Genomic DNA, 14,396 nt, shown 5'->3' on the forward strand with positions numbered 1-14,396 from the left:
GAATTAAATCCAAGTCCTTTCACTACTAGCCATTTTCTCTCTAGGGCATTCCCACATACCTCAAAATGTACTTTCTCACCCCTTCCTTGTCATTAAGACCCACTTTGAAGTGTTTTGCACCTTCACCCAGACAAAAGGCTTACATTTTTTAAGAGGATACAACTCTGAAGTAAAAGTGTAAGCCATTAATGTGTAGGTGTGTAATCACTCAAAACCCTGTGAGTGATGAGATGCCATCATCAGAGCCTTTTAGAGATCTCAAGTGACTGAAAACCAAATTGGGGGATTCATACTTCATAGGTACTTGCTGTATTCCTAGCTCGTGTGTGTGTGTGTGTGTGTGTGTGTGTGTGTGTGTGTGTGTGTGTGGCTATAGACAGAATCCAAGGTTTTGTGCATGCAAAGCAAGTTACTCTACCAACTCAATAATATTCCCACACCTCTCTTCATATATTCTTTAGGAAGGCGGAAGTTATGGGGACATCTAGATAGCTCTAAGAGAGACTTATCATTAGAGGGACTGAGGTTCCCAGCCAATAGCCAAGGGAGTTGGCATGGTTCTCCAACCCCCAGCCAGAGCATCAGATGGTTCTAGCCCCATTTGACATCTTGTTTGTTGAGACACTTCTGCTTTACCCATTCACTGTGGTGCTGAAGAATCACTTGGATTTATGCAACAGCTTCACAATCAACTGGTGTGGTGTAGATACTGAGATTTTAACTATGCAGAGAATAAAAACAGAATTCTGAAATAAAAGGGGAGAGAGGAAGAGACGGAGAGAGGGGAGGAAGAGAGGAAGGAGAGAGAAAGCAGTCTGACCATCCCCACACTGCAAGTGTGTCCTAAGTAGGGTAGACAGAAGATGATTTGGGGGAGATCCTGGTTCCTGATTGTACCTGTCAAAAGGTAGCTCATAAATTGGAAATTATTGAGTTTAACTTGAAATTAATGCACATCCCTTCACCTGTATACTCCCAGAGGCTAATACCTCTGCATATAAGGGAAGGCCTTTGTTGATTTCCTTTCTGCTTAAAAGCAATCCTTATTTTCCTACTCAACAAGCTCCCTTTGCTTGGAAGTATGTCACAGCTATGAGGTTCTACAGGTCAGGATTTCTGGAGTAGTATGGTTGGTGGTTATTAGTATCTCTTTACAACCAAGATGTCAAATGGAGCTCCAGATTTTTGACCTTCTGGCTGAGGTTGGAGAACCACGCCCACTCTCTTGGCTGTTGGCTATCTTAGTTAGGGTTTCTATTGCTGTGAAGAGACATTATAACCACAGCAACTCTCATAAGAAAACACTGAATTGAGGGTGGCTCACTTACAGTATCTGAGGTTCAGTCTATTATCATCATGAAGGGGAGCATGGCGGCATGCAGGCAGACATGATGATGGAGTTGAGAGTGCTACATCTTGACTCTGAGGCAACAGGAAGCTGACTGACTGTCACACTTCAAGAAGCTTGAGAAAAAGAGACCCAAAGCTGGCCCCCACAGTGACACACTTCCTCCAACAAGGCCACACCTAATAGTACCATTCCCTTTGGGGGCCATTTTCCTTCAAATCACCACAGCACCTCAGTACCTCTATTCATAGGACTCTATGTAGAACTTTCTAGATGTCCCAATAACATTCTGCCTTGCTAAAGAATATATTGAGAGGTTTGGGGATATAATTGAGTTGGTAGAGTAGCTTGCCTTGTATGCACAAAACCTTGTATATTAGCCACAGCAACATGTACATGTACACACACACACACACACACACACACACACACACACACACACACACACACAGTATGACTGAGTGTAAACCTCACCATCATGCTGAAATGCTGGCTCACATCTATAATCATAGAACTAAGGAGTTTAAGTCCGAAGGGTTACCATCAGTTTATGAGGCAGCCTGTTTTGCATAGTGAATTCCAGGCCTGCCTTGTCTACAATGTGAGACCAGGAAAAAAAGAAAAAGAAAGAAACTAGAAAGCAAGCAAACAAGCAAAAACCCCAGTCTGAAAAGCATCATACTGTTCAAGTAAACTAGCCATTAACTTTATAGCCTATGGTGTACTCTATGGGATAGAAAATCAAGCTATAGCTCTTGAAATGGGGAAAACTGAAGAATTTGGGGACATATTTTTGAAATAATATATCATCTCTAGTAAAAGAACTCAGGGTTTATTGTAGGCTAAGAGGTATATATAAGAAAAGCTGAAACCTGGAATTACAGATGCTTCTTCAACTGAAAGTTCTTGGAGCCCTGGAGAGCATGGTTATGAGGCACATACCTAGAACAGAACCAGAGCAGCTGAGTTTCCATTTACTAATCGAAGTGCTGTTCCCCCCACAAGAAATAGTTACCAGCAGTTGTAAAAACACAGAAGTTGGACTACATGATGTTTACAGTTCTGAGAAAAACCTATGGTGTTCTGGGAGATCACTGAAGATGGCTCATTTGGCCTCCATAAAGCTTACAGTGACTGGTGGTTGACCCTGTCCTCCACTGTATGCCTACAAGAATCATTCCAGGAGCAGCCCTTAAACTGTTAGTGGTTAATAGCTGTTGTGGTAGGGTAAGGCTGAATTTGAAGGCTGGCTGGGGTCAAGCAGGAGCCCCAAACTTCAATTAAAGACTGTTCTCCCACAAGTGGCAAGAAAGCATTACCATATCGCATTGGAGTGCAGATGGCCAACCACCAACTGTGGACCAGATATAGCCTATTGACCTCTTGAGTTTGTCTACAATGTGTTTTTAAGAATGTTGATTAGTTGCCAGGTGGTGGTGGCACATGCCTTTAATCACAGGAGGCAGAGGCAGGCAGATCTCTGTGAGTTCGAGACCAGCCTGCCTGGTCTACAAGCTCTAGCTAGTTCCAGGACAGCCTCCAAAACCACAGAGAAACCCTGTCTCAAAAAATCAAAAAAAAAAATGTTGATTAGTAACAAGTGCTTAAAAATTGAGAGATTCCACATAAACATCTAGGTAGAAAAATGGAAGCTATAACAATGGAGAACAGAGCTGAATAGCAGACTCAGCCTTTGGATGAAGCATGCCTCCTCTTTCATCTGCTCCTTACCACCTCTGTCCTCACTCCCTGCCTCATTCATTTCTGTCACCTGTCTCTGCTGCAAAGGCAGTTGTCAACATTCATCTTCCAGGTCTATGGAGTAGTGGTACCCTTGTTTAACTAACAAAGGGCCAGGGACCTTTATCACGAGTTTTTGTTTGACAGTGGAACTACTTGTAGCACTAACCAGACTTCAGCAAGCACCTCCATCCTATCCAGCAGCCTGCTTTACTAGCTGCATTTCCTCAGGCTCTCTTTGGAAATGCCCAGTAATTCTCCTCCAGACACTGAGATCTTATGATTAACAAAAGAAAAAAAAAAAGTCTTGGATTGGTTCAGGCAAGACTATCTATGAGCTGAAGAGATTCATAAAGTTCAAACTGGGGTTTGTGGCAGCTTTCCACAGAGTGTGTGCTTATATGCTTGTGGTAGCTTTAAGGAAGTTTGTTTTAAGGTCTTCTGTATTCTTTTCCTAAAAGTCAATCTGTGGAAAATGACTCTGGGTTCATAATAATACTTTTCCACACTGTTTCTTTTTAAAGAGAGAGATTTCATTTATCTCAGAGATGACACATGGCCCTTAACATGACACCAAACCCCATATGGAGGGAACAGAAGGTTTCCTCTAATTAGTTGTGAATACAGAGTCTCAGGCTTTTCCTTCTCCTATTTGTGTTAATGATGGTTGCAGTGTTAATGAGCAAGAAATGGGGTCTTTTGACTCATATGGATTTTCAGATTTTCAATGTCTGGAAAGTGGAATGATGGAAATAAGGACAATATTTGCAAAAAAAATTCTTCCTTTTCCTCCTCATGATTCTTAGCAAAGATTACCTTGTTTCTGAGAGAGACAGTGGAGAAGGTGCAACAATAACAACAACAAAATAGTAAGAGACATCAAATAGGAAAAAATGGCTTCTGCAAGGGATTGTATAGAATCATGTTCTACTGTTCTTAGTATTTATCCAGAGTATAGATTTACTTGACTAAGAAGAAAAGTAACAAGAAACAGTTAAGACATCACAGACTGGCAATGCTGACTGACTTATTCATTCATTCATTCATTCATTCATTCATTCATTCATTCTGAAACCAGACCTTTCTATGTTGCCTAGGCTGGCCTTGAACACCTGTGCTCAAGCAAAGTCCTGTCTCAGCCTCTGGAGTAGCTAGGACTACAGGTACATGTGGTTGTGTCTCTTGCTGAATACTTTAAATGGAAGTATAATGCTTTCTGAAGATACCAAGTGGATAAATCCAAAGATGAAGACTCTTTCAAGAGGATTCTTTCAGATGATGTACATTGTTGAATAACATTGTCAAAACTATTATACAAATTGTGACATGAAATGTTTATTCAATTATAATAATTTCTCCTCACATTATCATATAAAATGTTTAATATTTTTTTTCCTAATTGGAACAAAACTTCTGTGCTGGTAGATCAATTAGCAGCCTGGAAGAAACGTTTCATTATTAGTGGTATTCTTGATCTTGAGTTCTTATGTAATTATCCTTGGAAACTAGTCAACATTATTCAAAAGTTGTATACAAGTGTGCTGGAGAAATGACCTACCTTGTATGTCAGTTACTGATGCCATTAGGACCATACCTTACAAATACTTAGAAGAAGAACTTAATTTGTCTCATGGTTTGAGACGTTACAGTCTCTCATAGTGGGGAAGGCACATTGGAGCCCATGGTGATAGGTTCATATGGCTATGAATCCTCAGATTCCAGACCAGGAAGCAGAAAGCCAGGCCTGCACTAGGTTCAACTATAATCTGTAAACCCAGGGCCCTACCTCTACTAGTCAAACCCTACATCAAAAAAGTTTCAGCGACTCCTGAAATAGAGCCTATGAAGGGCATTTCATATTCAAATCATAACACATATGATCTGGGTTTTGTCTTAGGGTTTTGCTGTGATGAAACACCATGACCTAAAGCAACTCAGGAAGGAAAGGGTTTCTTTCATTTAATGCTTCCTGGCAATATCCCATGAAATCAGAGCAGGAGCTCAAGGCAGGATCCTGGAGGCAGGAACTGATACAAAAGCCGTAGAGGATGTTGCTGACTTGCTGTCCAGGCTTGCTCAGCCAGCCCAGGGTTGCCACCACCCACTGTGAACAGGGCCCTTCCAAGACAACCATCAAATGTCCCTCAGGCTTGCCTACAGGATAATCTGGTGTGGCAATTTTCTCTTTTGGGGTTCCCTCTTCCCAGATGACTTGAGTTTGTGTCAAATTGACATAACCTTGCCAGCACTTCTTTGCTTTGTGTCAGAGCATGTTGATCATCTGGAACTATAATGTACTTAAACATGCAACAGTTATAGCTGCATTACCCTCATCTGCATTTCCAGTGATCAGTTTCACTATGTTTTATAGAATTTAAAATGGCTATTTGAGTTAAAAAAAAAAAAAATAAAGAAAGCCAACTTTTCCTCTGATAGAAATTGTACCTGATTTAGCTATTTGATGGTGAAGGATGCCTCACGGATGAGTATTTTTGAAAGACATTTTCCATAATTGAGTTAAAGCCACGGCTCCAAAGTAGAAGCAATACACTTAAAGCAAAAATTCAGATCGAAGTATTTCATCAGAAAACATTGTTTTGTCAAGTGTTTAATCAGCTTTAAAAAAAAAATGTGGTTTTATTCCTGCCATTTCTAAAGAGATGGGTTTTAAAAGGTGGCTCTAAATGCAAGTGTTATAGCATAATTAGCAATAATTGAGAAGTCAGAGTGAATTTGTCTTGGTATACTTCCCAGAAATGGAAAAAGCGAATTATCCAAAATAACCGGAGAGTAAATCTCTGCTACTCAGAGTTCTCAGTGCGTTAAAGATGTAGAAGAACCTTCCCAAGCTGTCAAGCAACAGAGAAGCAAATGTATTTTAATTATAAATTATTTTATAAATTTTGCCACATAACATTAGAAGTTCAAGGAATTGAATTTTATTGCTGTAGTAAGACATTTTCAATGTATTCAGCACATATATAAACAAAGAAGTAGTTTGTGTGGACCTCCTGTGTCATGTGTGCAGTAAACCTCCTGTGTCATGTGAGCAGTAAATAATCTTCACTGATAGATGCATGAACTAATGACTGAAGTTTGACAGTTTGTTAATACCTTCTCTGGGTTGTGATTTTGCATTTGTTTTACTAAGTGTAAGGTATGCATGTTTTCATCTATAGCATTGCCTCTAAAAAAATTCACTTTGCAAAGATTTCTTTTTCTACTTGGAGATTTGTGGTCACAGGTCACATAAAAAGGTGAAAGTTTAGGTGCATTTTAATTATGGATAAGTACAGTAAGGAGATAAAAATTTTCCATCAAAATAATATGTCATTAACATAAAGTTCTTAAAGACTTAGTTCAGCAGGAAAAAGAAAAAAATGTCAAATTTCTGAAAGTTGCAGAAGTATTTTTTTGAAAACAAAATGATGGTATCTTACTCAATACCATGATGTTTAGATTCCATTGTATTTGTACAATAATTAAAACTTTCGTTTTAAAATGCAAACTATTACAATATTCTTTAAATAACAGCTTTTTCTCTTTCTCTCTTCTCTCATATAGTACATCCTGACCACAGTTTGCCTTACCTCCACTCCTCCCAATCCCTTCCCCAGATCTATGCCACCTCCTTCTCTCATAAAAAAGGGCTGGCAACCTGGGCACATCCACCAAACATGACCTAACAAATTACAATAAGACTGGATAATCCAGTAGGAGGGAAAGGCCCCAAGTGCAAAGGAGTCAGACATAGCACTACACTCCCACTGTTGGGATTCCCACTGGAACACCAAGCTATACAACCATATGTATATGCAAAGGACCTAGGTCAGACCCATACAGGGCCGGTGTTTGTCACTTCGGTCTCTGTGAGCCCCTACGAGCCCTGCTTAGTTGATTCTGTAGGCCGTCTTCTTGTGGAGTCCTTGACCCTCTGTCTGGTTCCTACAATCCTTCCTCCCACCATCTTCTGTGGGGATTCCCCTGGTTCCACCTAGTGTTTGGCTGTGGGTCTCTGTATCTGTTCCCATAGTTTCTGTGTGAAGCCTCTTCAATGACTATTGGCACTAATATATGAATATAGCAGAATATCATTAGGAATCATTTCACTGACATTTTGTTTCCAGTTGTGTTTGCTTCTGTCTTGGGTCCCTGGACTGTGCTGGCTTTGTTTCCTGGCCATCTAGGCAGTGTCAGGTATGGGCTCCCTCTTGAGGTGTGGGCCTCAAGTTGGACCAGCCATTGACTGGCCACTCGCACAAGTTCTGCACCACTATTACCTGCAGGCAAGACAGGTTGTAGGTTGAAGGTTTTGTAGCTGGGGTGATGCCCCAGGCCTCCTGCTAGGAGCCTTGCCTGGTTACAGAAGGTGACAAGTTAAGGCTTTGTATGCCACATTACTTAGGAGACTTTGCTTGGAATACTTTTGAAGATTCCGGGGAGTTTCCATTGCACTAAGAGTATTAGGGTTTTGTTGTTTTGTTTATTTGTTTTTTGACTTTTGGTTCTTTATTTTGTTGTTGCTTTAAAGAGACACCATGACCATGGCAACTCTTATTAAGTAAAACATGTAATTGGGGCTGGCTTACAGTTCAGAGGTTTAGTTCATTATAGTCATGGTGGGAAGCATGATGGCATGCAGGCAGAAATGGTGCTGGAGAAGGAGATGAGAGTTCTACATCTTCATCTTCAGGCAGCAAAAGCAACTCTGTACCACACTGTACATAACTTGAGCATAACAGACCTCAAAGCCCACCCCCACAATGACACTTCTTCCAACAAGCCACACCTATTCCAACAAAGCCACACCTCCTAATAGTGCCACTCCCTGTGGGGGGCATTTTCTTTCAAACCACCACACCGACATTGAGCCCTCCTTGTTACTTAGCCTCTCTGGATTTGTGGATTGAAGCACGATTATCTTTTACTTAACAGCTAATGTCCACTTGTAAGTGAGTACATACCATGTTTGTCTTTCTGGGTCTGGGTTACCTCACTCAAGATGCTCTTTTCTAGTTCTATACATTTGCCTGAAATTCATGATGTATGTTATTGTTTTTAAGAGCTGAGTAACATTCCATTGTGTAAATGTACATTTTCTTTATCCATTCTTCAGCTGAGGGATATCTATATCATTTCCAGGTTCTGGCTATTATGAATAAAGCTGCAATGAAGTTGAGCAAGTGCCCTTATGGTAGGATAGAGCATCCTTTGGGTATATGCCTAAGAGTGGTATAGTTGGGTCTTGAAGTAGATTCCCAATTTTCTGAGGAACCACCACATTGATTTTCATGGTGGCTGTACAAGTTTGCACTCCCACCAGCAATGGAGGAGTGTCTCCCTTGCTTCACATCCTTGTGTTTTTTATCTTAGCCATTCTGACAGGTGTAAGATGGAATCTCAAAGTAATTTTGATATGGATTTCCCTGATGGCTAAGGATGCTGAATATTCTTTAAGTGTTTCTTAGCCATTTGAGATTCCTTTGTTAAGAATTCTCTATTTAGATCTAAACCCCACTTTTAATTGGATTGTTGATTTGTTGATGCCTAGTTTCTTGAGTTCTTTATATATTTTAGATATTAGCCTTCTGTCAGATGTGGAGTTGGTGAAAATCTTTTCCCATTGTAAGGGCTGTCATTTTGTCCTATTGACAATGTCCTTTGCATTAATGAAGCTTTTCAGTTTCATAAGGTCCCATTTATTGTCAGTCTTAGTACCTGTGTGATTGGTGTTCAGGAAATTGTCTCCTGTGCTGATGCATTCAATGCTATTTCCCATTTTCTCTTCTATCAGTCATCTGGTGTTATGTTGAGGTCTTTGGTACACTCTGACTTCAGTTTTGTGCATGGCGATAGACATGGACTTATTTGTATTCTTCTTCATACTTAACATCCAACTAGACCAGTATCATTTGTTGACGTGTTCTTTTTTCCATCGTGTATTTCTGGTTCCTTTATTTTAAAAAAAATCAGGTGTCTGTAAGTGTGTAGACTTATGTCTGGGTCTTTGATTCAATTCCATTGATCAACCTGTCTGTTTTTATGCCAATACCAATTGGTTTTTATTATTATAGCTCTGTAGTACAGCTTGATTGTGAAACCTCCAGATGAGATTTTATTGTACAGGATTGTTTTAGCTCTCCTGAGTTTTTTTCCATATGAAGTTGAGTGTTGTTCTTTCAAGGTCTGCAAAGAATTTTGTTGGAACTTAGATGGGGATTTCGTTGAATCTGTAGATTGCTTTTGGTAGGATGACCATTTTTACTCTGTTAATCCTACCAATTCATGAGCATGGGATTTTTTCCATCTTCTGATATCTTCTTCAATTATTTCTTCAAAGACTTGAAGTTGTCATACAGGTTTTTCATGTGCTTATTTAGAGTTGTCCATATATATATAATTAATTTGTGGTGATTGTGAAGGATGTTGTTTCCCTGATTTCTTTCTCAATCCATTTGTCATTTGTGTATTAGATGGATACTGATTTTTTCATTTATTCTTATATCTGGTCACTTTACTAAATGTGTTTATCAGCTGTAGGAATTCTCTGATAGAATTTAGGGGGTAGCTTATGTATATATCATATCATCTGCAAATAATGATACTTTGACTTCTTCCTTTCCAATTTGTAACCTCTTGATCTCCTTCAGTTGTCTTATTGCTCCATCTAGAATTTTAGTTACTCTATTGAATAGATATGGAGAGACTGGACAGCTTTGTCTTGTTCCTGATTTTAGTGGACTTGCTTTGAGTTTCTCTCCATTTAATGTTGACTATAGACTTGGTGTAAATTGTCTTTATTATGTTCCTTGTATCCCTAATCTCTTTAAGAATGTAACCATGAAGAGGTGTTGGATTTTGTCAAAGGATTTTTCAGCATCAAATGAAGTGCTTAATATGTGTTTTTTTATTCAGCTTGTTTATATGGTAGATTACAATGACATTTTCATATGTTGCTCCATCTTTGAAATGCAGTCTACTTCATTGTGAAGGATGATTTTCTTGTGTTCTTGGATTCAATTTGCAAGTATTTTATTGAACATTTTTGTACCTATATTCATGAGGGAAATTGATCTGCAATTCTCTTTGATGAATTTTTTTGTGGCATTAGGGTGACTATAGCCTTATAAAATGAATTTGGTAATGTTCCTTCAGTTTCTATTTTGTGGAATAATTTGAGGAGTATGGGTATTAGTTCTTCTTTGAAAGTCTGGTAGAATTCTGCTCTAAAAATGTCTGGCCCTGGGCTCTGTCTGGTTGGTAGACTTTTAATGACTGATTCTATTTCCTTAGACGTTATTGGTCTATTTAAGTAGTTTATCTTGTCTTAATTTAACTTTGGTAAGTAATATTTATCAAGAAAACTATCAATTCCTTTCAGATTTTTCAATTTTGTGAAGTTTAGGTTTTTAAAATATGACTTTGTGATTCTTCGGATTTCCTAGGTATCTCTTGTTATGTCACCCTTTCTGTTTCTGATTTTGTTAATTTGGATATTCTCTCTGTGTCTGTCTTTTAGTTAGTTTAGATAAGGGTTTATCTATCTTGTTGATTTCCTCAAAGAACGAACTCTCTGTTTCATTGATTATTTGTATTGCTCTCTTTGTTTCTATCATATTGATTTCAACCTTCAGTTTATTTCCTACTATCTATGACTCTTAGGTGAGCTTGCTTCTTTTTGTTCTAGAGGTTTCAGGTGTGTTGCTAATTTGGTAGTATGAGATCACTCCAATTTCTTTATGTAGGCATTTATGTAGTTCTATGAACTTTCCTCTTAGCACCACTTTAATTGTGTCCCATAAGTTTGGGTGTGTTGTGAATTCATTTTCATTGCATTTTAGGAAGACTTTAATTTCTTTCTTTATTTCTGCCTTGACCCAATAGTCATCCAGTAGAGAATTGTTCAGGTTCTGTGAGTTTGCAGATTTTCTGTTGTTGAAATCCAGTTTTAATATGTGGTGGTCTGATGGGTTGGTTGCAGGGTTATTTCAATTTTACTGTGTATGTTGAGACTTTCTCTGTGACTGGGTATGTGGTCAATTTTGGAGAATGTTTGTGAGGTCTGAGGAGAAGCTATATTATTTTGTGTTTATGTGAAATGTTCTGTATATATCTTTTAGTTCCATTTGTTTCATTACATCTATTAGCTCCAGTATTTCTGTGTTTAGTTTTAGTCTGGATGACTTGCCCATTGATAAGAGTGGGGTATTGAAGTATCCACTATCACTGTATGAGAGCCAATACGTGACTTAAGCTTTAGTAGTGTTTCCTTTACAAATGTAGGTGTCCTTGTATTTGGGGCAATGATGTTAAGAATTGAAAGATCATCTTGGTGTATCTTTCCTTTGATGACTATGAAGCATCTTTCCATGTCTCTTTTGATTACTTTTATTTTGAAATCTGTTTTGTTAGATATCAGAATAGTTGTACCAGTTTGTTTCATAAGACCATTTGCTAGGAAAATCATTGTCCAACCCTTACTCTGAGGTAATATCTATCTTGGCTGTTGAGGTGTGTTTCTTGTATGCAGAAGAAGGCTGGATCCTTCTTCTGCATACATATCCATTCTGTGTTTTCATATCCATTCTGTGTCTTTTTATTGGAGAATTGAGTCTCTCAATGTTGAGAAGTACTAATGACCAATGGTTGTCAATTCCTGTTTTTTGTTGTTGTTGCTGCTGCTGCTGCTGCTGCTGCTGGTGGTGGTGGTGGAGGTGGTAATGGTGGTGGTAGTGGTGGTGGTGGTGGTGTGTGTGTGTGTGTGTGTGTGTGTGTGTGTGTGTGTGTGTGTGTGTGCATTGTTTCCATTCTTTTGGTTTTTCTGTTGTGAGATTGTTTATTTCCAATGTTTTCATGGGTGTAGTTAACTTTCTTGGGTTGGAGTTTTCCTTCTAGTACCTTATGTAGGGATGCATTTGTGGATAGATACTGTTTAAATTTGACTTTATCACCATATCTTATGGTGATTGAAAGTTTTTCTGGGTATAATGGTCTGGGCTGGCGTCTGTGGTCTCTTAGAGTCTGCAGGATATCTGTCCAGGCCCACCTGGCTTTTAGATCTCCATTGAGAAGTCAGGTGTAATTCTAATATGTCTACCTTTATATTTTATTTGGCTTTTCTTCCTTGCAGCTTTTAACATTCTTTGTTCTGTATGCTTAGTGTTTTGATTATTATGTGGCAAGAGGACTTTCTTTTCTGGTCCAATGTATTTGGTGTTTATAAGCTTCTTGTATTTTTATAAGTATGTCTGTTGTTGATTATTTTTACTCTTTACTCTCTGCTTTTTGGGGGGTGGAGGGCTGCCACCCAGATCTCAAATAAATCACATAGAGACTTATTCTTTTTGATGAATGTGCTGCCTTAACTTGGCTTGTTTCTAGCCAGCATTTCTTAAATATCCCATCTATATTTTGCCTCTGGGCTTTTACCTTCCTTATATTTTTCTTTACTTCTTACTCCGTGGCTTTCTGTATACTTGAGTGGCTAGCCCCTGGAGTCCTCCTCTCTTTCTTCTCTCTCTCCTCAATCTTTGCATCATTAAACAAAAATTCCACAGCATAAACAAATGTAACACATCTTAAAATAATATTCTACAACACATGTCCTTCTTTAGGTTAAGGAAATTTTCTTCTACGATTTTGTTAAAAATATTTTCTGGACCTTTGAGCTACTATTCTTCTTCTTCTATTCCTATTATTTTTAGGTTTGGTTTTTTCATAGTGTTCAAGATTTCCTGGGTGTTTCGTGACAGAAAGTTTTTAAATTTAACTTTTTTTAGTAATGTATCTATTTCCTTTATTGTATCCTCAACATCTGAATTTCTCTTCTATCTCTTTATTCTGTTAATGATACTAATGTCTGCAGTTCTTTTTCACTTACATAGATTTTGCATTTTCAGGATTCCCTCAGATTGTGTTTTCTTTATTGTTTCTATTCCCATTATCAGGTCTTGAACAGTTTTATTCATTTCCTTCAATGGTTTGTTTTTTTCTTGGCTTTTAAAAAATATTTATTTATTTTCTCTTTAAAGACATTTATTATCTTCGTAAATTTGGTTTTAAGGTCCCTTTCTTGTGCTTCAGCTGTGTTGGAATATTCAGGGCCTGCTGGAGTAGTATATTTGGATTCTTGTGGTGACATATTGCCCTGGCTTCTGTTGATTTTGTTCTTATAATGGTGTATAGGCATTTGTATTTGGGGCAATTATAGGACTAAGTGCCCAATTTGTGAGTTTGCCTTTGTTGGATAGTTATCCCCACCCCTCAGTTTCTGTTTCTGCTGTTTTTCTGGCCAGAGTGCTCTGTGGTTGAGTGGAAGGTCTCTACCTGATTTGGGGGCTGGAGTTCTAGTGTCCATCTGGGGGTCCTCCAGAGGAATTGAGGGCCAGGATATGGTGATGAGGGGTGGTTGGATATAGACTGGGCAGGCACTGAGAGGGGACAGTTCTTGGGCATGCAGGTCACCTATGTTTCTGGTGCCTCTACTGGAGTTGGGGCTGAGATATGGTGAAGGAGGGGGCGGGCGGCTTGGAGTGGGCTGGGAAAGCACTGAGAAAGTGGGAGCAATTCTCAGACAACCATCCTACCTGGGGTTCTGGCATCTGGCATTCCATCTGGTTGGGTAGGGGACTTCCACCTGAGTTGTGGCCAGAATATGATGACAAGGAGAGTGGGGGCTGTTTTGGACAGGCTGGGCAGACTCTGAGGGAATATTGGTGGTCTTGGGGGGGGGCTGCTTAACTGGGGTTCTGGATGCCAGTGTGGCCTCTGGTGAAGCAGAGGCTAAATTACACCTTTTGGAAAAGTGTGAACTTAACCATTCTTCCTTAAGATTTCTATAAGAAGGATATTTTGGGCTGGGGGATCTTCAAAGCACTTGATGTGCCAGTTGAGTATTGAAGTACAGATCCCCAGCATCCATGGAATGCCAGATGCCATTGTGCAGGTTTGTAACCGCCAAGAGCCTCCATCGAGATGGGAGATGGAGAGAGCAGAACCCCAGGGCCTTGTAAGCCACCTAACCTGCATACATAGCTGTGAATACAAGAACTTCCTCAGCCAAGGTGAAAGATGAAGACTGACACCTCAAATTGTTTCCTGACCTTCACATGCATGCCATGCATGACACATGGATGCCCTCCTGCCATGCCCTCCCATGTATATGCACACTGTACATGCATCATGTAAACATGCAAAAAGATCGGAGCAACACATTTTGAGAACCATTGACTATACAACAATCTAAGCTTGGTCTGTTTTATTTGTTTTGGGTTATTTTATCTTTTAGACAGTATCTTGCTGTCTCACT

This window comes from Cricetulus griseus, chromosome 2 (genome assembly GCF_003668045.3).
Source record: "Cricetulus griseus strain 17A/GY chromosome 2, alternate assembly CriGri-PICRH-1.0, whole genome shotgun sequence".
Lineage (NCBI taxonomy): Eukaryota > Metazoa > Chordata > Mammalia > Rodentia > Cricetidae > Cricetulus > Cricetulus griseus.